Here is a 24,649-nt window from a genome sequence, read left to right on the forward strand (position 1 = left end):
ATGTTCATAATTATGTTTCAACACTAGTCACTTGGAAAGATTAGACTTTAATCTAAACAAGTATGTAAGTAAAGAACATCATTTGGTATGAAATTCATCTAGGGTCTTTCTGAAACTTTTAAAATTAGTAGAGGCTAAAGGATAGCTGTCTCGATAAGAGTCATATAAAAACTTCGAGGGTTATATCTTAAATGACACTCCTAGGGGGAAATTATCTTCTTAGAAAAATATCACCATATACGTCTCTCCTTCTATGCCATTTATTATGTTTTATCGCAAACCAGCTACTTTCTAGCTGGTAACCTTTTGTAAACTACTTAACTTTTCTATGCTTCAATTTTCTCATCTGGAACATTTGGAGGAGGATGTTGTGTGGATTAAATGAGTTAATGTACACATAAAGCATTTAGGGAGTGCCTAGCACTTAGTAAACATCATCTAAATTCTCCCCACTTGGATGATGGCAAAATTAAAACATCCAGGCCAAGTGATAGATAATACTAGAAAAACTGACACTCTCCCTGAAAAAGATGTATATAGTATAAATACATAACCCTCATGCCCTGAGCACAACCCAGATGAAAACTGTTATACTGTTAAGAATTTGTTAATAATATCTAGAAATTCTGGAACTTAACTAAGCGCAACTTTTTCCATGAGGCAATTTGGAATAACTTTTGAAATTTAAAAAAAAAGTGTATACCTTTACCTCTGTCCATTTTGGAAATATCATTCTAAGGAAATAGTTGGGATCACATGCCCCAAAAATGAAATAATTGATGATATGTACAAAAATATTAGAGAAAGGCATTTACCACGGTATCCTTTTGATATGGTTTGGGTCTGCGTCTCCACCAAAATCTCATGTCAAATTGTAATTCCCAGTGTTGGAGGTGAGGCCTGATGGGAGGTGATTTGATCATGGGGGTGGAGTTCGCATGAATGGTTCAGTACCATCACCCTTGGTACTGTACAGTGAGTGAGTTCTCACAAGATCTGGTTGTTTAAAAATGTGTGGCACCTTCCCCATCTCTCTTCTTCCTGCACCAGCCATATAAGATGTGCCTGCTTCCCTTTGCCTTCTGCCATGATTGAAAGTTTCCTGAGGTTTCCCCAACTATCCTTCCTGTACAGCCTGCAGAACCATGAGCCAGTTAAACCTCTTTTCTTTATAAACTACCCAATCTCAGGCATTTCTTTATAGCAATGCAAGCACAGACTAATACACCTTTATAAGGCAAAAACAAATTAACAATCTTACCATTTGACAATAGCAAATTAGTTAAATAAATGATAGCATATAAATAAAATAATAGAACATTGTAAAGTTATCAAAAAGTCCTATTATAGGAAAATATTTACCACATGAAAATATAGCTGAATATTAGGTAAGTTATAAATCAATGTATACAGGTAGAGCATGAAGGTTCCAAAATGCTCCCAAATCAAAAACTTTTTGAGCACCAACATGATGCTCAATTGATATGCTTACTGAAACATTTCAGATTTTGGGTTTTTAGATTAGGGATACTGAAGTAGTATGTTCTCGGAGAATATTACAAAATCTGAAAAAATCTGAAATTCAAAACACTTCTTGTTTCAAGCATTTCAAATAATGGATGTATGAGGACTCAGTTTTGTTAAAGTCTCTGTGTGTATAAACATATGCTGTATCTCTTTGAGTATACACATAGGAAAGGTCTGAGGCAAATGCTACAGCATCAATAGTTTTTATCTTTGCATGGCAAAGATAGTCAACCTGTCTGAATTGTTTAATTTTTCTACTATGTCATTATTAACACTGAATATAAATTGTTAATAAAAACTTGTATTTTTTTCCCACTTCCACCCAAGGAAAAGGTAACAACTGGAGGGGGTAAATGTTTCATGAGCGGCCCCTCTAAAGTCTCGGTCTTAAGAGATTCTTATGCCCCGTGCTCTGGTCATCTGATCTGGCCTACTGCCTGCCTACATGGTGCAGCTCAGCTTTGTTAACCAGCTAGTAAGTAGCAGCCTCAGCAAACAGGATTTTGATGTGCTAACCATTCCCAGCCATCAGTCAAACCATTAGGCTAGGACCCAAAAGTTCAGCTCAGAATTGTCAGCCAATTTGCTGATTATTATTAGACATTAGGGAAAGCCTCTGCTGGCGCTGGTACAAGTCCTCATCACTAAGGAAGGCCTAGATATTTCATTCCTTGGTTATTTGGACAATTCTCTCATTTTATGTAAGGATATTCTTATATACTTGGAAGATATGGCCAGATTCAAATGTCTGGAAAGCAGCCAATAAGTTTAAGTGATGGGGAAAATGGAAAATAATTTCTTTGGATATAAAGTTAGAAACATTAGCATGATTCAAGATTGACATGAACCTTGGCAAGTTTCTGAAATTTTATGGATTGTTACCACTATAGTGGGAATCGAGTTTAAAATAAGGTAAAGCAAAGCAATCATATTTCAGTGTGTCTGCCTATCCTGGCTATATTTTTACTTCCACAGTACAAAATATCTGTGAATTATAGCTCAGTATCATTAACAGATAATGGTTCAATGGGTTTGTCAGAAAGATATTTCCATTTATATATGTATATTTTAAAGGTAGTTTTATTATATCTAGAGACCAATTTTTTAAGTTCCACAATAGAAATTAATGTGCAAATGGAGTCTGTTTAACAGAAATCTGCCTTGAAGCAAACTGAGCTCTATTCCATCTATACTATAAAGTATGTAATTACCTGTAAAGCTAAGACTTTTCTTCTATTGAAAACGATCACCCCCAATTTCTTTTTAGAAATGTTATGCCGTGCATAAACAGTGATGATTTTTCTGTATCTAGATTCCCTATATTTCTCCTAATTTACATACAATAATATATGCAGAGATGCTTTTCCATGGTCTTCTTTTATAGCAAAGAAACAATTTTTCATCATATAATTTTGCTAAAGGCAGCCGTAACAACCATGGGACCTTTTTCATTTCAGAAGTATCAGTCTGCTGCAGCATTTACCACTGGGTGATTTTAACAGAAAAAAAATGTATCGTGTCCTTCAAGAATGAGGAAAAGTTATTTGAAGAGAAAGAATCCTTTAAAAATATGAACATCAGAATAGTTTCTAAATAAAGAAGAAAATCTGTGTCACTTATTTAAGGTTCTTTCTCTTTCTTGGGTTAACAATTTATGCTTTATGGACCCAATAAAAAGAAGTTATTCCTCCAAACATTACTGGAAGAGTGTAAATCCCTGGTGATGTCTGAAAGCTGCTTTTGCAGATGTGGGTTCTCTCTATGTAGGGCACCTTTTCTAAGCACAGTATCAGTGACCTGGGAGAAGGAGCACATGGGAAAGATAAGTTTCACTGCTATATTACTTTTATCATGTGTATGCTATTAGCTCTGAAACTGGAAGTGGTGTGAAGGACATTAATTCACCTTCAGGAAACTTTCTTGGGTCTCTCTTGTACTTTATTTTCAAAGTCAGATTACAAGCTAATTTAAATTTCAAGTATTCGATTACATTCCTCTTGAATGACTGCTCATGATCTTTACCAAGTCTGTGCTCCCTTTCAGGAGAAGCTATTTTAATTCCACTGCAGGCAGGCCTTCTAATGAAGAGGAGAGTTTAAATTCCTCTTATAGGGGATAGCATATGATGAATGTTTTTTATCATAAAGTCTGAGTCAAGCCTACACAAGTGGTTTGCATACTCAATTATATAGAAGGCTTTTAAAGTAACGCCACAGAAATATTCTGTAATAGGAAGAAATGGCACAAAGTATCTGACAGATGAGCAGAAAACCCTTCCAGGGGTCAAGAGAGCAACAACAGGAACTGTCCACCTGATAGCTTGATGGTATTTTCAATGTTTTACAGACCAAAGAAGCTTTTATAATTTTAACCATCTTCTCCCAAAGGGTAAGCATGATCTTCACATTTATTTCTATAGTCATTGAATAGAAACAATTTGAACATGTGATATAAATTAATGCCAGGCTTTAGAAAGATGGTAGCTGGTGTTCTCTTATACTATTATACTGTGTATGTTGGGGGAGGGGGTGCTCTCAGTTAATTTTATTTGCCCTTAATTGGTGCAGCTCATCCACACAGAATAGAGTGGATCCTGGCTTCTCTGGGTAAAGAAAGTAGAAAATCATACAGGCTTTGCTCTTCCATCAGTCATGGGGGGTCTTGCTGATGAGGACTACTGCTTGAGCTCTCATGCTTGAGAGGCCCTAGGTGACAGAGCCAGGGCCCTGCACTGGTGGGCAAGGGTTTCTTTCCTCAAATCCCAGCTTGGGATAGGTTGAGAGAAGGGGACAGAGAAGAAAGATCTTTTTTCATTCTGTAAATATCTCTTTCCTTAAAATTTCCTCATTTTCAGCAATGAAATTTACAGAGAATTTCTTCCCTGTCATTTTACTTTTTGCAAAATAATTTCCCGTTTCCCAAAATATACTGTATGCTATGTGCTGCTGGGGAAGATGTTAGGGAGCAAAAAAAAAATACTCCATTGGCAACCAAGAAAAATAATATGAAAGCACTGTTACTTAAAGTATTGGTCAGTCTCACTGGTCTTGGTTGTGTGAGATTAATCGGAATTTCAGTTCATCTATTTTCCTTTCTGATTTATTAGTTTTGGGCCACTCTGTAGTCTGTGCTCACTCATGCCTTCATACATATTTCTTTTCAGCATTATTCCCTGACCTAAATTGCAGTGAAATGAAATGTACTGCACCAAATTTTTCATATCTGAACAAACTGAAGTCATCCAACTGCATAACACATTCCACCTACAAAATTCAATGTCAGAATCATGCATTAGTGATGTTTCACATTTTGTGGAAATGTGAGCCACGGTGAGGAATCTAGATAGGTAGGTTGCCTGTGTTCCCACTGATAAGAAAGTATCCTCTTCCCCAGAGGACAGCTCAATTGTTCCATAAAGACACTGTAATCCCAACATTTCAGTGTTAATAAGAACCAACATATCAATAAAAGACAAGAAACAGACTATAAATAGAGCCACATATATAATACAATCAATTTTTAACAAAGGCACTAAGACAATACAATGAAAAATTTAAAGTATTTTCAATAAATGATCATGAAGGAATTGGATATATATTAAAAAAAATTAGTAAACGCTGACCCTTACCTCACACCAAAAATATCAATCTGAGGTAGATCACAAACCTAAAAGTTAAAAACTAAAACTATAGAGCATCTAGAGCAAACAGGAGACGATTTTTGCAAACTTAAAGTAGGTAAAAATGTTCTAGAGTTGCAAAAACATCAACTGTTTTGAAAGAATTAATAAACTGCTCTTTAACAAAAATTAAAATGTCTGCTCATCAAATAACACTTAAGAAAATAGAAAGGAAAAAACTAGACGAAAGAAAATATATCCAATACACATACTTGAAAAATGACTTTTAACCAGAAAAAAAAAAAACTCCTACAAATCAATAACAAAAGAACAGCAATCCAACTTAAAACGGGGGCAAAAGACTTGAACAGACACTTCACAAACACAAATGATCTGTAAGTATATGAAAAAGTACTCAGTATCAGTAGTTATAAGGGAAATGCAAATTAAAAACATAATAAGACACAATTCCATAGCCATCCAAATAACTAAAAAGAAAAAGACAATACTAAATGTTGGCAATGATGTGAAACAACTGGAACTCCCACACACTGCTAATGGGAAAGCTTCTTTGACCGTTTCTTATAAAGTTACCCAAACCCTTACACTATGACCTAGCAATTCCAATCATGGGCATGACCCAAGATCTATAAAAACATATGTCCACAAAAAGACTTATTCAACAATATTTACAGCAACTTTATTCAAACTGTACAATTGGAAACAATTCAAATATCCATTCACAGAAGAACAGATAAACAAATTATGGTATAGCCAGACAATGGATATTATTCACCAATAAAAGGCAGCAATCCTACTGATATAAGAGGAAGATGAATCTCAAAGACATCATACTAAATGACAGGAACCAATGCAAAGAGCACTGGTTACTGTAGGATTCCATTTGCTTTAATACAACTAACTCACGATTATAGAATCAGAACAATGATTTCTTCTGGAGGTAGAAAGGGAAAACTGAAAAGTGGCAAGAGAGAATTTGCTGGGATGATGAAAATATTCCTTATGTTTATTAGGGTGATTACCTGAGTGTATATATTTGTTAGAATTTATCAAACTGTACACTTAAGATTGACAAATTTTACCTCAAAAAACCCTATTGTACAAAACATTACAAATATGGTATTACTATAAAGTTTTAAAAAAGGTTTTATTACTGATTTGATCATCCTAATAATTTTTATTTTAAATTCCACTGAACCTTTCAACGTCTTATTTAAATGTAGCATATCATGCATATCTAAAGAAAAAAATGACTCAATCTCTCATGCATTTATGATGGTTATAGTTTATGTATTTCAATGTCATATTGTGCCTTGATATTGAGATTATTTTATAAGGACCTGAGAATAATTCTTCCTATTCATATATAGGCCTTATTTTAAAGTTAATTGCTGTTAACATTGACTTAAAACATCTTTCTTTATGTTTTCAACTAGTATTTTTGCCTCTTCAGCTTTTTTCTTACCAATTTTTCTTTTATTTGTCCCACGTTTGTAATAAAGCCACTTTCTGGAGGAAATTAATATATACTTTATATGACTGTGATATTCACAATTGTCTTTTTTTTTTCCTTTTTGTCTCTGATATCGTTCTTAAACTCACAGCTAAGCATCTTGAGGTCAAAGAAGTCTTTAAAAATAATCTTGGGTTTGACTCTCTGTTCTGTTCCTTCCTCACTATATGACTTTAAGTTAAATAATTTCATTAAGATCCAGCTACTTCTTAAATAATAACAGCTGTCACTATAGCAATTTCATAGCTTCAAAAGAGGAGAGAAGGTGAAATCAATCCCCTTGCAACTAATAAGGGCGTGTATTGTCTGTAGAGAATGTAAAAAACAATAATAAAGCCACATGCAGACAATTCTAAAACATGTCAACGACAAAATAGCCTCTCCCCACGGCCCTACGGGGCAAAATGGTCTCAGTGACACTACATAGGACAAGTCAAAGCAACGCAGGTTGGAGGCCACCCCTGTGGACTGCAGGAGGAAGCAAAGTAACACAAGCACCAGGTGAATCATTTAGCGACAGCCGAGGAATAGCTAACCTTTACTGAGCAACTTCCATGTGCCTGGTCCCATGCCAAAAGGCATTAATCATTTAATCCTTGCAACATTCCATGAAGCAGATACTACTGTCACCATTTTACAGTTGAGCAAACTGATGGAGAGATAACTAACCTCCTCAGGACTACCAACCGGTAAGAGGTGGAATTGGGAGCATGCTGGCAGTGGACCCAAGAGGTGCCTTTGAACCATGAAGCCACATGACTGTTTCTGAACTGCATGGCTTTCCTAGGGGCTTAAGATGGTGACAGAGAAAAGGGTGGAGGCTGAGAAAAGGGGAATTCTTGATTTAAAACAGTCTGTTTGAGAGATTTTGGATCCTTAAGGTTGGTTCACAGCAGTATAAAAAAATAAGAAAACCTGAAAGCCATATTCTTTAGGAAAATAAATTATAGTCTAATTTCCCAATGTCTAGGAAATACAGAAGGGCAGCCTTACCAAAAATATTGTGCTCAGCTGCCTAAATGTGCCCTGTGTTTGTGCACACATGAGTGAGCAGGTCCATGTCTGACAATTCTCACTCTATCAACAAGCCCAGCACTTTTGTATCTGTGCCCATAGTGTGTGCTCGAGGGGTCCCAGCCAGATCACCCTGGAGAGCTCGTCTGTCCGGTGCTCTCACCAAGGAGGGTAGTGACCAAGTGCAGGATCAGCAAAGAGGAGCAGAGCCCTCCAGGCAGCCCATGACCAGGGAGCCCAGCTGAGTGTGCTGTTGTGGCAGTGGACTCACCCTTCGGCCATGGTGTAAATAAATCAAGTGGTAATTACACTCTGCAGCACTTAATGCCATTCCTGTGTTGCCCTCATTTACCAGCTCTAGACAGAAAGAAAGGCAGATCATTTCCACTAAAAACATAGGGCCTCCTCATTTTCGGCCTTGCGTCCCACCTGAGTCCCTGAAGCACAAGAAGTGACGGAGAGAATATGCACGCAGAGTTCCAGACCCTGTGACTACATCCTGCTGTTACAGCAGGGGTGGGATGGAAAACGCTGGGAAAGGGGACCCCCCGTTACCAAACTGGAACACACACCAACAACCAAAAGCCTACAAAAAACTGAGCATCAGTTCAAATAAACTATGCATTAGTATGACAATTTAACCTACCAGAAAGAAACGCTGAAATTTTCACAGAAATGCATGCACACATGAACCTGAACAAACTAAGTTTTCATGTGATTTCCATCAAAGCAAATCCAACCTTCATGTTTGGCCATAAACATGTCATCTTGGGTAATTTATAAGGGAGCACTTAGCAGATACATGAATTATGCCTTCATGAAGATTTTAGTTTTAAATGTTATCAGGCTGTATGAAAATGCAACCTAATACTTAGTTTTATATAAAATGTCAGTGCTCTCTCTTAGTCTGACTTTATTATACAATTACATTATGCTTAAGTTAAATAGATTTTAACAACCTGCAGAAATTGAAATGGCACTAGAAAGCCAAATATTTAAATTACACTTATTTTAAACTATTGGCTATCTTCTAGATGGACTCATCCTGACGAAGTATAAAAGCTAAAAGTATCAATTATTCAAAAATTATTTAGTGACTGAAAAATTTAGTTTTTAAAAAAGTTATATATACTAAACTAGGGATTAGTGAACTTTTTCATAAAGAACCTGATAGTAAATACTTTATGCCTTGCAGGACAGTCTCTTATGACCTCTCAACTCCACCACTGTAGTGAAACCAGACATAGTCAACACATAAACAAATGATCATGGTTGTGTGCTAATAAAACTTTATTTACACAACAGACAGAGGGTTGGATTTGGCACACAGGCAACAGTTTGCCAACCCCTGACCTAGGCTAGACTAAAACATCAAGTGGAATCCCATCTCTAATAAATACTGGAAGCTGCAACTTCAGGGCATAAATATGAATCCCTTTGTCTCCAACTGCACAACTTTTGATGCAGTCAATGTTTCTCTCCAGTTTCCGCAAATCGTTAATTTTTATCATGAAACATGAGATTTGAGGGTGTTTATCCTTTCTTGCACAGAGCACATGAACAGGTGTCAATGCTGATCATAGCTAGAAGTAGAGTGGGTCCCATGTGTGACTCCGGATGGCTAAAGAAAGTGTTCTACTTACAAGAGGATGCTTCATTTGACTAGGATTGGCTCTCAACAAGGCCCGTGCACCTTAGAAGAAAAAAGTCACTTCTGTCACATAAGAGCTCAACTGATTCACTCAACTTCAAAAGGGCATTGAGAATGCCATGCTTTGAAAAACATACAAAACAGTAAGAGGAGCAGAGAAAAGCTTGATGTGTTTTTCTCAAATGACACAAAACAATTTGTCTCCACAGGTTTAAGGAAAATCAATTAAAACATAATCTGTAGATCAGGAGTGGTATCTACTTAAATACCAAAAAGGAAAATAACCCCAAATAGAAAAGACAAAAAAAGACATATCAAGGTATGAGAAGAGTAGACCTATTCAAACCTATTCCAGCGCAGTCTGCTAAAACCAGATCCTCAGCACTGCACATCCGCTGGTCAGATCTGAGCAAATGACCATGGCAGGTCAAGTGGAGAGCTATTCTGGACTTTTAGCACTGAAAATCAGGGGGTACACAGTGAAACCACGCTGCTCTCTGACCCCACTGCTAACTCGCCGCAGTGACAAGGTAAGCTCCACCGGCTCCCCTGGGCTAATGTCCTCACTACAGTAGATAAATTACTGAAAACCCAAACTCTCAAAGGTTGCTGCTTGCAGTCCTTTTTGGAACCAGCAAGGGTAAGAATAACTGTTTCAGTTCCCAAAGATGTTATATCATGATCTGTATGGATCTTTTAAAAAATGGTACCACTTTGGAGAATTACTTATCATTTTAAGCAATTCAATACTAAACAGCTGTTTCTAATATCAGGTTAAAAAAAAAGAAGAAAAATAGGACCTGAGAAAGTGCTATGAAATAACTGTTAATTTTTAAGATATATGAGTAAAGATGAAACTAGCCTAAAAAAGAAATTTATTAACTACAGGGATTACTTACATAAAAAAAAGATCTACAGGTAGAGGTCTTTTGCTTTAGAGGGACATGGTTCTCCCCACTCCTGCCATCAACTCTTACAAGCCTCTAGCTGCAAACATACTGGCCCCAGTGCACTCAGGAAAGGTAGATTTCCAAGGGCTCCCAAGACTATCCTCCCACCTACTCTCAAATGCTCTGTTCTTGCAGTCTCAATCTTCTGTCTATCCTCATTGACAGTCTATCTTCCTATTTCTGTGTATCTATTTGTTTAAACGGTTATAACTGAAGAAATATAGCAAATGACACCCAGCTAGCCATGGGTCTTCCATAAATTCCATTTTGAAAAACCACACTGATTCTTTGGTAATGAAGTTGAGGATTAGGGAGAAGTATAGAAATATTCTGCTTGATTTTGTTCATCTGGGATTGGAAGGAGATGTTTGATTTATAGGTCTGTTTGCCCTCTGGAAGGAGGCTACCATGGGTGTAGACTGTTTCTAGTTGGTGCTAGAATCTTCTCCTCAGGAGATGTGGTATCTTGTGGTTTCATATCCACCTTCCTGCCTCCACTCCCCTCAGGATCTAATTATTAAATTAAATTTAGCCTATAGCTGCCTCCTTATGCATTTTAAGTTTGGCCTAAAGGTTTTTCAGTTCATAGTAAACTGTAACCTAATTGGATGTGTAAATAGACTGTCATCTACTCTTGTGTCAATCACTGAGTTTTGGCCAATCAAAGGCAGCCACCTGTACAAACCAAGTTCAAATAAGGCAAACACTGAGCTGTAACTCATCTGGTTGTTTATGCATCTCACTTCAGTTTTCTGTACACCACTTTCTTTTTTCTGTCCATAAATCTTCCACCATGTGGCAGCACTGGAGTTCTGAATCTGTGCTGGTTCAGGGGCTTCCCAATTTAAGAATCATTCATTTCTCAAGTAACCTAAGTTAAATTTAATTTGTCTAAGATTTTTCTTCTCCATTAAATATATAATACAGTATACCAAACAAAACAGAAAAATTTTTTAAGTGAGCTGAAGTTCTAGAAGGGAATAGAAAAACATTTTAAGTTAAGCCAAATATTGAATAAAAGTTCATAATGAAACATAAAAATCATTGAGATAAAATAATTGAAAATATTTTACTGGAGCACCAAAACTCTGGTCTAAAATATTTTTCTTGCCTATCTATACTGACTGCCTTAGGGACCTCATGACTTTAGATACCATAAATATGCTAATGACCTCCTCATTCACATCTCTAGGCCATCTTTCCAAAACACCAGATTGGTGTATCCAATGGCCAACTCCATGTCTCCATTGCATGTCATTAGCATCTCAAACTGAGTTCCTGATCTCTCCTAAACGTGTCCCCACCACATTCTTCTTTCTTCTGTCAGTTAATGGCAGCATCTTTCTTCCTGCTGTGTTGGCCAGAAACTCAGGAGTCAGCATTTCTGTTCCTCTTTCTATCACACCACACAGCCAAGTTGTCATTAAATCTTACACTTTCAGTTATCAGTCTTTCCAGAACCTGACCATTCCTCACCACCTGACAGCCAACCCCTGGCCCAAGCCACCATCCCTTGCAATCTATGTCTGTAGCTGTCTTACTGGTCTCTTGTAGACTCTCAAACACAGCACCTCACTTCTGCAAGGCCAGCAAGAGACTCTCTACTGCAGTCAGCTGATAGAGTTTTATATACTGCAACCTAATCGGAGCAGTAAGAGTCCATCACTCTCACCACACTCTATCAGGCTTATAACCACCCATTGCAAGGGCCATCTTAGAACTCTGCCTACCACGCTCTCTAAAATCGCTACCCTATCCCACCCCTGCAATATAGATATACATCTATCTCCATCCCTGCTTTGTGTTCCTCCATTGTACTTTTTACCATTTGAATGCAAATATGTTATATATTTATTTATTCTCTGCTTCATTTCACTCAAATATAAGCCTCACAAGGACAGAAGTTTTTGTTTCCTGCTATATCCCCAGTCTGCGGAACAGTGCCCGGTTCAATAAATATTTATTGAATATTTATTGATAAATAAGTTATCAATAAATAATTATTGAATATTTATTGATAAATAAGTTATCAATAAATAATTATTGAATATTTATTGATAAATAAGTTATCAATAAATAATTATTGAATATTTATTGATAAATAAGTTATCAATAAATAATTATTGAATTAGTCTACTATTTACTATGTAGGTTTACTTTTAAAACATCAGGATCTCAACATCTCTATACTGCTTTCTATGATCTGTTTCTACTGTCATTGCATTGCATCAGAACTTTGTTGAGTCACAAAGGATGAAATTAAATGTTATCCCTTCCCATGGTAACAAAGCTATATAGTTCTATTTTCATTTCAAGTTCCACTGCAAACATGGAAAATTTCAGCCAACTATGTGGTGAGAACTCCACATTGAGTATTTGTAAAGCCAGCATTTTATACTTACATGAAACAGATGTGTTCCCTGTCCAGTGCCCAGCCTCACAGACGATTCCCATGTTTTGTTTTTTTATTTTAAAAATTCTTCAGTCAAACAGTGGAAGGAAAAGGAAGTAAAAGCCAAACTCTCTTTGAATACTGACTTTAAGAAAATTAGAGTATGTGATTAGGTTAATGATTCAAACAGACAGAAGTAAGGTATTCAGAAGGAATGAACATCCTATTACCAGAGTAATAAATGTTATAGATCCATTATCCACCTCATTTAAATGAATGCTGCTTTTTGAAAGAGGTAGGGGAGAGTAAAAGGCCAAATGCCATAAATATGAAATACAATTCCATGTAAAATACACATTTATATCCATTCCAACCCATGTGCCTCTGGTTAACAACTTATTTTAGGTGATTTTTAAAAGCCCCAAATTGATATGCACTTAATACTAATATACATCTATCCCCATCCCTGCTTTATCTTCCTCCATAGTACTTTTTACCATTTGAAATGCCAAATATGTTATATATTTGCAAGTCCCATACACAAATTGACAATTTACCTGAACAATGCACCCTGAAAGTCACAAGCACATGGCCTCTCCGAAAAGTAAACATAGGCTACCCAGGTGTTCACAAGTCCTAACAAGCAGCCTGATTTTGTCTTATAGCTTGCTTATACTTCCCCAGTCTTTTTCATTTTCCCAGCACTACCACCACCAATAGTAGCAATTCAAGGAATACAATACATTTCTAAATCTCCCTTACCACTGATAAATGAGCATACATTTCTGAATTCCTGGCTGGCTTTTGCTTCTGGCTTCTCCCCTCTTACCATTCACACAGCTTCAAGGTTAATCTGCTCAAAACAGTGATTTTGGTAAGTTGCTCCTCTGGTCTCGAACTCAGGGCAGCTCCCTGTGTCCTAACTTGTCAAGTTCTTAACCTAGGTTAAGCCCTTAACAAGAGTCAGTTTGGTTTCTATGTTCATTGCAAACCTGCACACCTGACTCCAGTCCTCATCTGGGCACCACTGGCCCAGGAGTGATTGGCTGAAACAATGCAGGTCAATGAATGGAAATCACAAGCATCAAACCCTCAGCCCTACTGACTGTAAATTAAGAACATCTCTGCATGCCAAGGACAGAGCTGTTTCCCTTTCCCATAGAAACACAGTAAGGTTAAACAAGAAGAGAGTTCTTAGACCACGGTCTTCAGCATCTCAAAGTAGAAGCAGTATAAACGCTGGGGTAAATTTGGCAGCATTTCCCAAGCATTTTAACTGACCTTTCCATGGAGGCGGAATTCAAAGAGGGGCCAGGATTTCCCACCCCCTGGTGTATGCCCTGTGCGTAATCCCTGGGCTAGTAAATACCATGGATTTGACTCCCGTGATTGGCAGGTATGTGGCACAGTGACCTCAAGATAGAGAGAGTATCTGGGTGGGCCTAGCCTAATCTCATGAGCCCTTTAAAAGGGTTTCCTTTGGCTGGTCACAGAAAGAATCCAAAGAGATTTGAAGTCTGACAGGAATCTGATGAGGGATCCTGCTGTTGGCTGCAATGTTCCTGAGAAGGCCCACTGCAAACAAATGCAAGTGGCTTCTAGAAGCTTCTAAAAACTTCAGTCCTTGGCCTGCAGCCAGGAAACACGGACCTCAGCCCTGCCGACAACCTGAATGAGCTCAGGAGCAGGTTCTTCCCCACGGCCTTACTTGAGAGGGCCGTGTAGCCAACTCCTTGCGTTGGAGACCCTGACAGAGAACCCTGCTGAGCCATGGCAGACTTGGAACCACCAAGCTAAGAAATGGGTACTGTCTGTGGAAATGTGTTATGCAGCAATAAAAAACTGGTATGCTTTCCTCTAAGCCTAGCCTCTGTTTGTTCATGCAAAAAGTAACATCCTAAAAGTATCTCACAGCACTATCACCTAAACTCACAGGTGTGAACACGTTAAAAAAAAAAAAGAAAAGTATAAGAGGTTGCTGAAGAATATTCTATCCTCCTCACAAGACCATGACATCTGGGAACAAGCAGAATATACAAATCCTTAATGACAATGACTATTTTAAAGACCACCATGCATATGCCATTTTTCTCAGAAATGGTAAAATTGAAACCAGCCCTTCCATGATATTTTATTAATGTCAACATCAATGACAGGAATATCAACAATATAATTTATTTACATTTCTATGAGGTATATTAGGAAAAGTGTTCCTCTTTTATTCATCAAAATACTAATTATCTACTGTATACAGGATCCTTTGTAAATGCTTACTGAATAATTCCAAGGAATGCTAATAAAAATATGCCATCAGTAGATTATTACAAGAAAAAGTAAATATTAGAGGATGTTTTTCCCATTGCTTTACTTAAGAGTGAGCATTAACTTACTAAAATATAAATATTCTGAAATAAAATATACAAATATTCTGCATCTGATTCAACCCTTGTTCTGCAGATATTCACAGGCTATTAAGAAAGACACAGACAGTCTGTTAGGAATTGAAACGAGCAATTTCAATCAGTACAATATTAGTGGTATGTGTGGTCTTTAAGAATCAGTGTAGCCAGGGAGTTATATATGTGTAGTGTGACAGTGGCGAGGGGTCAATTAAAGTGTCTGTCCTCCATCAATCCATCTGCTGTGCATCCATCCATCCATACATCCAAGACTGTTACAAGCTAATGAGAAACATCTGACCTAATTAGGGCAGTTCTGGCATTTGCTGTGCACCTAAGGAGTGTAAGCAACTACATTAAAAAAAAAAAAAAAAGACTAGCTTTTCAAGAAATATTTGTATCCATTGTAACTTGCTTAAATATGAAAGATAGTTGACAGTTTTTAATCTGTTATGATTACGCATTCACATCTCTAATACAACAGTTTGAACACCACAAAATTTCATCCATCCATGCAAAGGGAGCACTATTTTATGCACTAACTTCTAAAATCCCCCAAATAGAAAGTTATATCAAAACCAAGCTTACTCCCCAGAAACATAATATATGAGAGTTCAGGACTGAAATCAAACACACTCAAACTTTCATTCCTGACCCAGCAATCTAAAATGACAATACATGTATTCTTGAGATGGCAGAGTAATTAAAAAAGAAAATAATCACCATTATAGTTTAAGAAAAAACACACACACAATATCTATCCTACCAGTCCTGCTGAAAGGAAATGAAAATCTCAATCGGTATTACTCTATAATGATTTTTCTTCAGTGAGAGACTTCCCCACGATAATCCATTTCTTATTTGGCATTTATTTTTAAAAGGATGAGCTATGACTACTCACACAAGCTGTTTTCAAATTCTACCACTGAAAATCATTCCTAAAAAAAATTTCTGAAACTCAGTGATCAGATGTTTAACATCTGCTGTGTGCTCAACAAAGTCAGGAATGCAAAACAGAATGCTTGGAAATAACAGGCACATAATGAATGCACTGATTGAATGTAGTGAGAAGGACAACATGGGCCCAAGCCCTGAAGTAGGTTAGATCTTAGCTGTAGAGATGCAGCTAATAAACAAGTGAACATTTTAAAATTAAAAATTCATAATATAAAACAATAACAAAACACCCTGGAGAACTATCTACTTAGAAATGATTAAGATGGTAAATTTTGTATCATGTTTTTCACCACAACTAAAAAGGAAAGGAGGGCAGGGGGAAGGAACGGGCAGATGATCAAGCTAGGAAGACACCAGTGCCTTGGAGGAGGGGAGGCAGAAGAGACAGGAGGGTTGGGGCCTGAGGAAACCCCAATAGTGGGAAATTCCCCCACAGAGGCAAGGGTGTCAGGTATCAGCAGGTAAGGAATTCCAAGAAGTATAATGGTGAGATCAATGTTAATATTCCTTTTTAAAATAAAAAAAAATTCAGGACCACCAAAATAGCCCAGCAAATTTGCACTAAGAGTCCTTTCAATGCTATTTTTATCCTCAAAATATGAACAATTTTCCTGGAAAATGCAGACACTTCTGAAAGAGGCTAAGTTAGAGAAAAACCACTACAGACTGCTGTTTGCCAAACAATTCACTGATGAGTTACTTCTGTAATAATGAACTACGCTTAAGCACCCTAGAGCTTCAAGCTGGGTTTAAGGATGACTAAGAAGTATTTAGAATCAACACTGAATTTCCTCAGTACATACATAAGCTTCAGATGTAAATCATTAAGCTTTTATGCTAATAACTCTTCTGGAGAAGTTGAAAGAGGGTTAAGATGAAGACGCTAAAGTTTAAATTAAATCCTACTTTGACATTAAAAAAAATTTTTTTTCAAAATTCTCAAACTGGTCTCCAAGCACACTAACTCCTACATAAAGAAGCTATTTTTTAAAGCCCTAAGATATCAATATTCATTATGCACACTGAATAGCCCAGAAAAAGCTCTCAAGTTTTACAAGAGATCATTTACCAAAACAAGTATAAACGGTACAGATAGAATGTCTGTATTACTATTCCTATTTAATAGGTACCTCTTCAGATATTTACTAAGGACCATGACTTGATTTATATAAGTCAGAGAGAGAGAGAGAGAGAGAGAGGAAAAAGGAAGATTAATTACAATTTGATGAGGTACAGAGTGCCTCTGGTCAGTTGCTGGAACTACACCCCAGATGTAGTTCAGGGATGCCACTGAGGTGATGGTTGGAGACTATGATGGTGCCTTCTACTCTGGAACTTCTAAAGGAAACAAAAATGGCAGCTTCCAGGCATAGACCACATATCTCTATAGTTTATGAATGCATCCCCAAGACCCAAACCTTACTACAAACATCCTCCCCCAACACAGACCTCAGAGCAAAGGCTTCAGGTACTTAATATTTACCTCTTCTCTGCAGATAGGCTGAGACTCCTGGGCCAAGGCGTAACAATTATTTAACTATTTGAAATCCTGCAGAATGCTCAGTCACCGCTTCCAAAAAAGCAGAATATCTCATTCTTATTAAAGAGTCTTCACTGTTTTCATAGGAAAGCAGTGTACTGAGTTTGCATTTTCTACCTAATCAAATTCTCTCCTGGAATATTATTTTCAATATCGTTTGGAAATGTCCCCTATCATCACCAATATTTTCTCTTCATAACTCTTCTATCCAACTTTCTTTGCTTTGAAAATGTGTTAACATTACGGCTGTCGACATCAGCTCTAGAAATCTGCCATATATATTTCACAGGATTCTCAGCCCAACACTTTTACCTTAAGACCCTATGTCCTATAGTACAAATTCTCTCCAACATGTGTAAAACCACCAAACGTGGCACATTCAACTGCACTATAGTCATTACAGTAAAGTGTGACCCCTCTGCAAGGTCTAGTGTAAGACTGGAGATGCAGTAATTAAAACTGGCCATTATGGTGGCCTGACTTGGCATCAATGACTCTTCTTGCAAAATAAGTGAGAGCAGGAGCAGATGACAGGAGTTGAAAATTAAGAAATGCGATTTTGCCATAGTAAGAGGGATACATTGATTTTCTTCTTAGATTCCTGCTCTAAGGGAGTTTCAAAGGTTGCCCCAGCAAGGAAGAAATTACATACCTATGTACATCTAACTAAGGTTTTCTGGTTATCTCAGGTTTGCCAATGGATGACTATGTTGTACTTAATGAGGATTCTTGGTATACACAGTACTGTAGACTAGAAAGAACACAATACCTGGAATCATGAGTCTTCAGTTACATTTGTTAGTTAACTCCTGGGCCCCACACAACCGCTCTGTGCCTTAGTTTTTTCATCTGTGAAATGGGCACTCTTCAGAATGACAAAAACTACGTGCAAACGATTTCTGAGAATCCAGGAGTCCTAGAAGACTGAATTACTAACACTTTTAAAGTTCACAGTTGTGTTATTAATATATATAGTAATGGTTGGTTTTGACAATTTAATTGCATAAAATATAAAAATTCAATTATAGCTAATTAGAGCTAATATAATGCTAACTTGGCCACCATGCTTAATGAATATCATATTTTATGTTACTGAAATGATTCTTATGTTAACAATAAGATCACAGCAGAAAAAAAATTCACCTAATCAGCATGGTGATGGTATTAGAACATGGGGCCTTTGGGAGATGATTAGGACACAAAGGCTGCAACCTCATGAATGGGATCAGTGCTTTTGATCAGGCTCTTAGAAAAGAGCCCCAGAGAGCTGCCTTGTCCCTTCTGCCTTGTGAACCCACATAGAAGGCACCATCTATGGGGAAGGAGCCCTCACTGGACACCAACTCTGCTGGGGCCTTGATCTTAGACTCCAAAACTGTGAGCAATCAATTTCTGTTGTTTATATATTACTCAGCCTGAGATATTTTGTTATAGCAACCTGAGCAAACTAAGACATTCTCTGTAAAGGAATGTCCACCTTCTGGTATTAGGATCTTAATACAATTTCTTTGTTTTTCATAAGATGAAAATCCTCCTTGGTCTGTGGTCCATAGTGCAAGTGCAGTGGTTTTCACAGATGGCCGATGACTTTTGAATTTTATCCAATAGATAAAACTTTAATTGCTCTAATCAACTACGAAACATGTCTGTCAGATGAAACCTGGGTGGCTAACTGGCCTCAAGGTCACAATATAAAATAAAAATAAGTACAATATTAAAAGAAGTCCAAGTCATTAGAAGACATCACATATAGTAAAGCTGTTCACAGAAACAGACCTATGCCTCATGAGTACACAGAGCGTGCATGCAGTCAGATCAGGAAACAGTTCATTCATTTCACTGGGTGCCAGGCCCTGGGGATAGAGTAGTCAAGAAACAGATAAAACATCCTGCCCTCAAGATGCTTAAATCCTCATCCTACTATTAACACTGAACTTTCTAAATGAAGAGCGACACAGTAGCGAGAGAGAGTGTGGTTATATGTCACTTTGCTGACACCCTGCTACAGCCCTGATGACTGCTGATGCACGCAGCACTGCTGTGAACAGTTAAGGGAATGGAATTCAAGTGTGCTCTGAACTCCACATGAAGCCCCGTGCTAGCCCTCCTCCCTTAATAAAGGTGGCAATAACCATCGTAATTGCAGAGACCTACACCACACCAACTTAAGATTGTCAGCTTACAATGAATTCCACTCCACTAATTTTTAAAATAATGCTTTAACAGACTATTAAGCATTGACTTTTACCTAATTAAAGCTCCTTAAAAAGAGAGCTTTTTATTTTAGCCAGTTAACTCATTATTTCCTAAAACTAAGTAGTATAAATGCTACATAACTCATGTAATATTGAATATCTTTAATTGATAAAAACAGTTTGAGGGCTCTGTTTCACTTCATCCATAAAGTATTCTGCCCCTGTCTCATAAAAATTTCCAAGTGTTGCCTGATTTTTAACCACAATGCTCTTCATTAAAGAGCATCCATGATGCCCTGAAGTCTGATGTGTGAATGAGTTTTGCTTGTTTCAAGCTAAATGACAGCTGAAATATTTCCATTTGGTTTTTATTTTCTGATTCTATTGTGTCAGTGTCTAATTTGCAAAGTTACAAAGCTGATGATTTTGTTAAGTGTGACATCCATAGTCTGGCTGCTAAGGTCCATCTAAATTAGAAATGAGTGCAGGTACTTAGTTTGATTGTTCAGCTGCCACCCTAACAGCTTCTTTATTTACCTGGTAGCTGCTGCTTTTATATGGATATTTTAATATACAGACATTTTCTACATAACATATTTTTATTTTTTCATTCATACATTTTTAACTGAAAGGTAGCTTCGATGCACTGAGGTAAGCCTATAAAGCATGAACTATTACCAGAGATATATTCATTTTCTGTATGTTCCTGAAAGTTATCTAAATAAGGCTGTCAGGCAGCTTTTGAAGGGCTGCACAGACAGTTGCATAGGCTGCACACTGAACAATCTCAGGGGTCATCATGACCATGGTAGTCTATGTAAGTGGCACCCCTAGGATTGCACATTATTCACTTGTATGAGTATATGCAGTGCCTCTGAGAACACATGTTATCCAGGTGTGAACTCATGCTGCTCTAGAAAGTAATTCACAAGTAGCACAGATGAGGTGCTTTATTCAAGCCCCCCAAAACATATCTAAGCCCAGAAAAATAGTACTCATATTCATTGGTTCAAACATCTCCCATAAAAGGGGAAATGTGTATTCACACAGTCAAACCAAATGCAAAGAAATAAGGGAGATGTGCGTTACATTTTTTGAAGACGGTACAGTATAGCAGTCAAGAGAAGGGAATTCTAGAATCAGTCTCATTGGATGCAAGTACCTGCTTCACTAGTTATTAGCTTGTGGGACCCTGATCAAAGTATTTCATCTCTCTATGCCTCAGTCTCCTCATCTATAAAATGGCATAATAACAGAACCTACCTCAGAGCTGTTAGGAGGATTAAATGAGGTAATACATGTAAAATAGCTAAACCAGTGCCTGGCAATAGCAAACTATGTAAGTGTTTGGATTTCATATTGGTTCTATTAGGTAAAAAAATCAAAGCAGAAAGAGGTCAGGGGTTTAAGAATTAGTGATGTATTCCACATTGAAAATGAAGGCTCTTCATTAGGAGATATACCTAATGTAAATGACGACTTAATGGGTGCAGCACACCAATATGGCACGTTTACATATGTAACAAACTTGCACGTTGTGCACATGTACCCTAGAACTTAAAGTATAATAACAAAAAAAATATAAAAAATAAAAAAGTTATAAAAATAAATAAAAAAATAAATAAATAAATAAAAAGAAAATGAAGGCTCTTGATTGACAGGGAAGTTTTCAGCAGACCAATCTGTTTTACAACTCAAGTTTCTGACAAAGTTAAAATCCCTGACTTGAAGTAATCATTAGGTCTGAAAAGCAAACTCGCACTCACTGAGTGTTACCACTACTGATGTGGCTGTCCTCACAGGGCACCGGGCTGGTGCATCGCAGCCTTTGTTGCCTCAGCTGACATTTACTGGCCACCTCTCCTCTTGGGTAGGGACGCACCTAGGGGACAAACGACTCCAGTTTACCTAATCAGCTGCCAATAAAACTTCAAATCCTACAAGGGAATAACTGCCCAAAGGCTCGTGCGGCCTGCCCTGGTGAGGTGTTTGCTGCTTTCATTCATATTCTTTAAATATCAGCTAATCCCTGGTGCATCGCACTCCCACCTTGGAAAATTATCTCATTCACTGCAGTGCAAACAGGCCCTGCTCCTAGTGCTGTGAGAGAGAAGGAAGTGTTACAAAGATGAAAGCACCACGCAAAGTTTCCCAGGCTGGAGGGAGCCAGGACTATTCCCACAGTGTGAAGTGGGACAGCTAGAAACCAGAAAAAGTCCTGGCATGTTAATTTGCAGATGCTTTTTTATCTATTTCAATTCTTACGCAAGCATCCAGGAGATTTGATAAGCAGTTTTGATGTGGATTACAGTTTTAGATAGTAGAAAACACAACATACACAAGAAACATATTTTTAAAGAGAATTAAATATATGCAACATTCAAGCTTCTCTCACACCTACATCTAGCAATTCTAGAAAAGCGCAGTCCTACTCATAAAATGCTGGCACATGATGGTGCACACATTATCTAACTGTACCAAAATGTCCCACAGTACCTCTTGCAACCAATCACCTAACTAGTTCTCCTGGAAGAAATAAGACGGGGAGATCCCACTGGGGAAAACTGAAGTTTGTATCACAGAAAAATCCAGGTAAATTAGAGGTCTGACTAAACTAGGAATAGATAGGTTGTGTAAAAGAATCTCTGCAAAAAGCAGCCAAAAGACAAATGGGTCCCCTAATTTCATCTCTGCATGATGCTGACATTGCACTCACAATTCTCATTACCACTGGATTGTGCCAGAAAATCAGGAAGTGGTGCCCAAACCCTGTAACTCAACAGCTTAATAAAAATACGTATGTTCTATTTTTAAATTAATCAACATCTGTGATTTTAGAATTTCTTCATCATAAATGCAATTAGTACCATACACTAGATCACATGTGTGGAATCTAAAAAGATGGAATAGGAGCTTTCAGTCCAATAACAGTACTTGTTCTAAATTTTTGCCTGATTATAATAGTCACATAAAAAATTCTATGTCTTATGAAAACAGAGAAATCAAAATCTATTTTATTCAGCCTTTATATGGTAAACAGGAGGAAACAGGTTTGGAGAGTTTACACACTGTACCTAAGGCTCTATCCCACTAAGAACTGAAGCGAGACCCCTGCTTATTTCATCTAAGAAAAATCAGAGTTCAAGGAAATAATGTCAATTCCTAGCACTGCTTCCTGACTGACAGCAGAAGTCAGCTGTCTGTCAACCATCTGCCAGTTAAGTGATTAGTGAGTCCTACAGCTGAAATTCAGAGAATAGGAATACCTGCACTAGCTTTAAGTAAGGCCTTACTTAGCAGATGGTTAACACCAGTAAGTGCTGATGACCCCCATTCTTCCTCCACCAATCAGTGCAATGCAAGGCATCAATGTCACAAATTGGTGACAGCTGATTACCACTGTAGTGAGTGAATTTTACCATGCAGGGTAGTGTGCTTACCTTCCCTACCTGGCAACAAGACTCCCCATGTGTTATGATTTCCATTGACTGTGGCTCACTCCACATGGGCAGCAGCTACAGAATAACAACAAATCAGACTGTTGGGGATGGGGGAGACAGAATCAGCAAAGAACATTTGCTGATATGTTGGCTAAAATATCACCATCAATTAATTAATGAGGACCACTGATGGTACATAGTCATGACTGGATGTTTCAGATGTGGACAGAAGGGTAACATAGGAGAAGAGTGGGAACTATCATCACCTTTTAGATTAAAACAGTGGTCCCATTTCTCGCTGGAACGAACACTGCGACTAATGTTCACTCCCTTCATCCGGATATGTTAGTAAGGTGTGCACAGACGATTGAGATTTTCCCATTTTCGGCTGTGCGCGGTGGCTCATGCCTGTAATCCCAGCACTTTGGGAGGCTGAGGTGGGGGATCATCTGAGGTCAGGAGTTCGAGACCAGCCTGGCCAACACGGGGAAAATCCATCTCTGCTGAAAATATAAAAATTAGCCACGTGTGATGGTGGGAACCTGTAATCCTAGCTACTCAGCAGGCTGAGGCAGGAGAATCACTTGAACCTGGAGGCGGAGGTTGCAGTGAGCCAAGATCACGCCACTGCACTCCAGACTGGGCAACAAGAGTGAAACTCTGTCTCAAAAAAAAAAAAAAAAAAAAGATTTTCCCATTTCTAACCTCTGCTTTTAAAAAAGTGTACATTTATCACATTTGTCACTACCATTTATTTTAGCTATAAACCATGGTATGCCAACTTAAGGATAGTAGAGAAAGAAGAAATATCATAAGTGGACATTTTCAGTCTCATTAAAAACTGAATTTTTTTTTAAAAAGCTGATCCTGCATAGCTATAATTTACTTTCCACTTACCTTAATGTAAGTCTCTAGATTTTCAAATCAAAATACAATTTTAAAGTTCCTAATATAATTGTTAGCAAAAAAGGTGAGGCAGTGTTTTTAAAATTATATGGAAACAGGCACTATTTCCTAAGATGTGAATGCATCCGTTTTGGGTGTAGGCATTCGGTTCTGGGTGGGCTAATGGCCACTGCTGCCTGGGTTAGTATTTTCTCTTCCTCCAGCTCTAATCTAGGCAGAGCGGCCCTGGAGTGCCTGGTCTCTATGTGGGCCTGTGATGCTGACAAGATGACTGTGCAGGAGCTACAAGCCAACGCCTGGGAGAGCAGCCGCCGTGCGCATATGGCACATGCTCACTGGGATACAGACACCAGTTTCTCTTCGTAAGCATATTTCAGGTATTGGTAACGCTAGAGGAAAGCAAACTGCTTCTGTGTGCTATATGTTCAATAAATAAACTATCACAGAATGCAGATGAATCCACTTTGGGGACAGAATTATTTGTGCCCAAATAACAAGTAGGGAATGTTAAATATTTTGCAGGAG

General features: G+C 37.7%; 1 protein-coding gene across 13 annotated transcripts in view; it reads right to left on the minus strand.

Moving 5' to 3' along the window:
- FAM110B (family with sequence similarity 110 member B) overlaps positions 1–24,649 on the minus strand; it is a 154,424-nt gene that overhangs the window by 83,719 nt on the left and 46,056 nt on the right. For 4 of the 13 annotated variants that reach the window (XM_055349158.2, XM_055349161.2, XM_055349155.2 and 1 more), the window contains exon 4: positions 21,545–21,660. The exons of the other annotated variants lie outside the window; for them this stretch is intronic. The gene's annotated coding sequence lies outside the window, so the exon portion shown is untranslated. The remainder of the gene's footprint in view (positions 1–21,544; positions 21,661–24,649) is intronic. 13 annotated transcript variants of the gene reach the window in all.

Source organism: Gorilla gorilla, chromosome 7 (genome assembly GCF_029281585.2).
Source record: "Gorilla gorilla gorilla isolate KB3781 chromosome 7, NHGRI_mGorGor1-v2.1_pri, whole genome shotgun sequence".
NCBI classification, from domain to species: domain Eukaryota; kingdom Metazoa; phylum Chordata; class Mammalia; order Primates; family Hominidae; genus Gorilla; species Gorilla gorilla.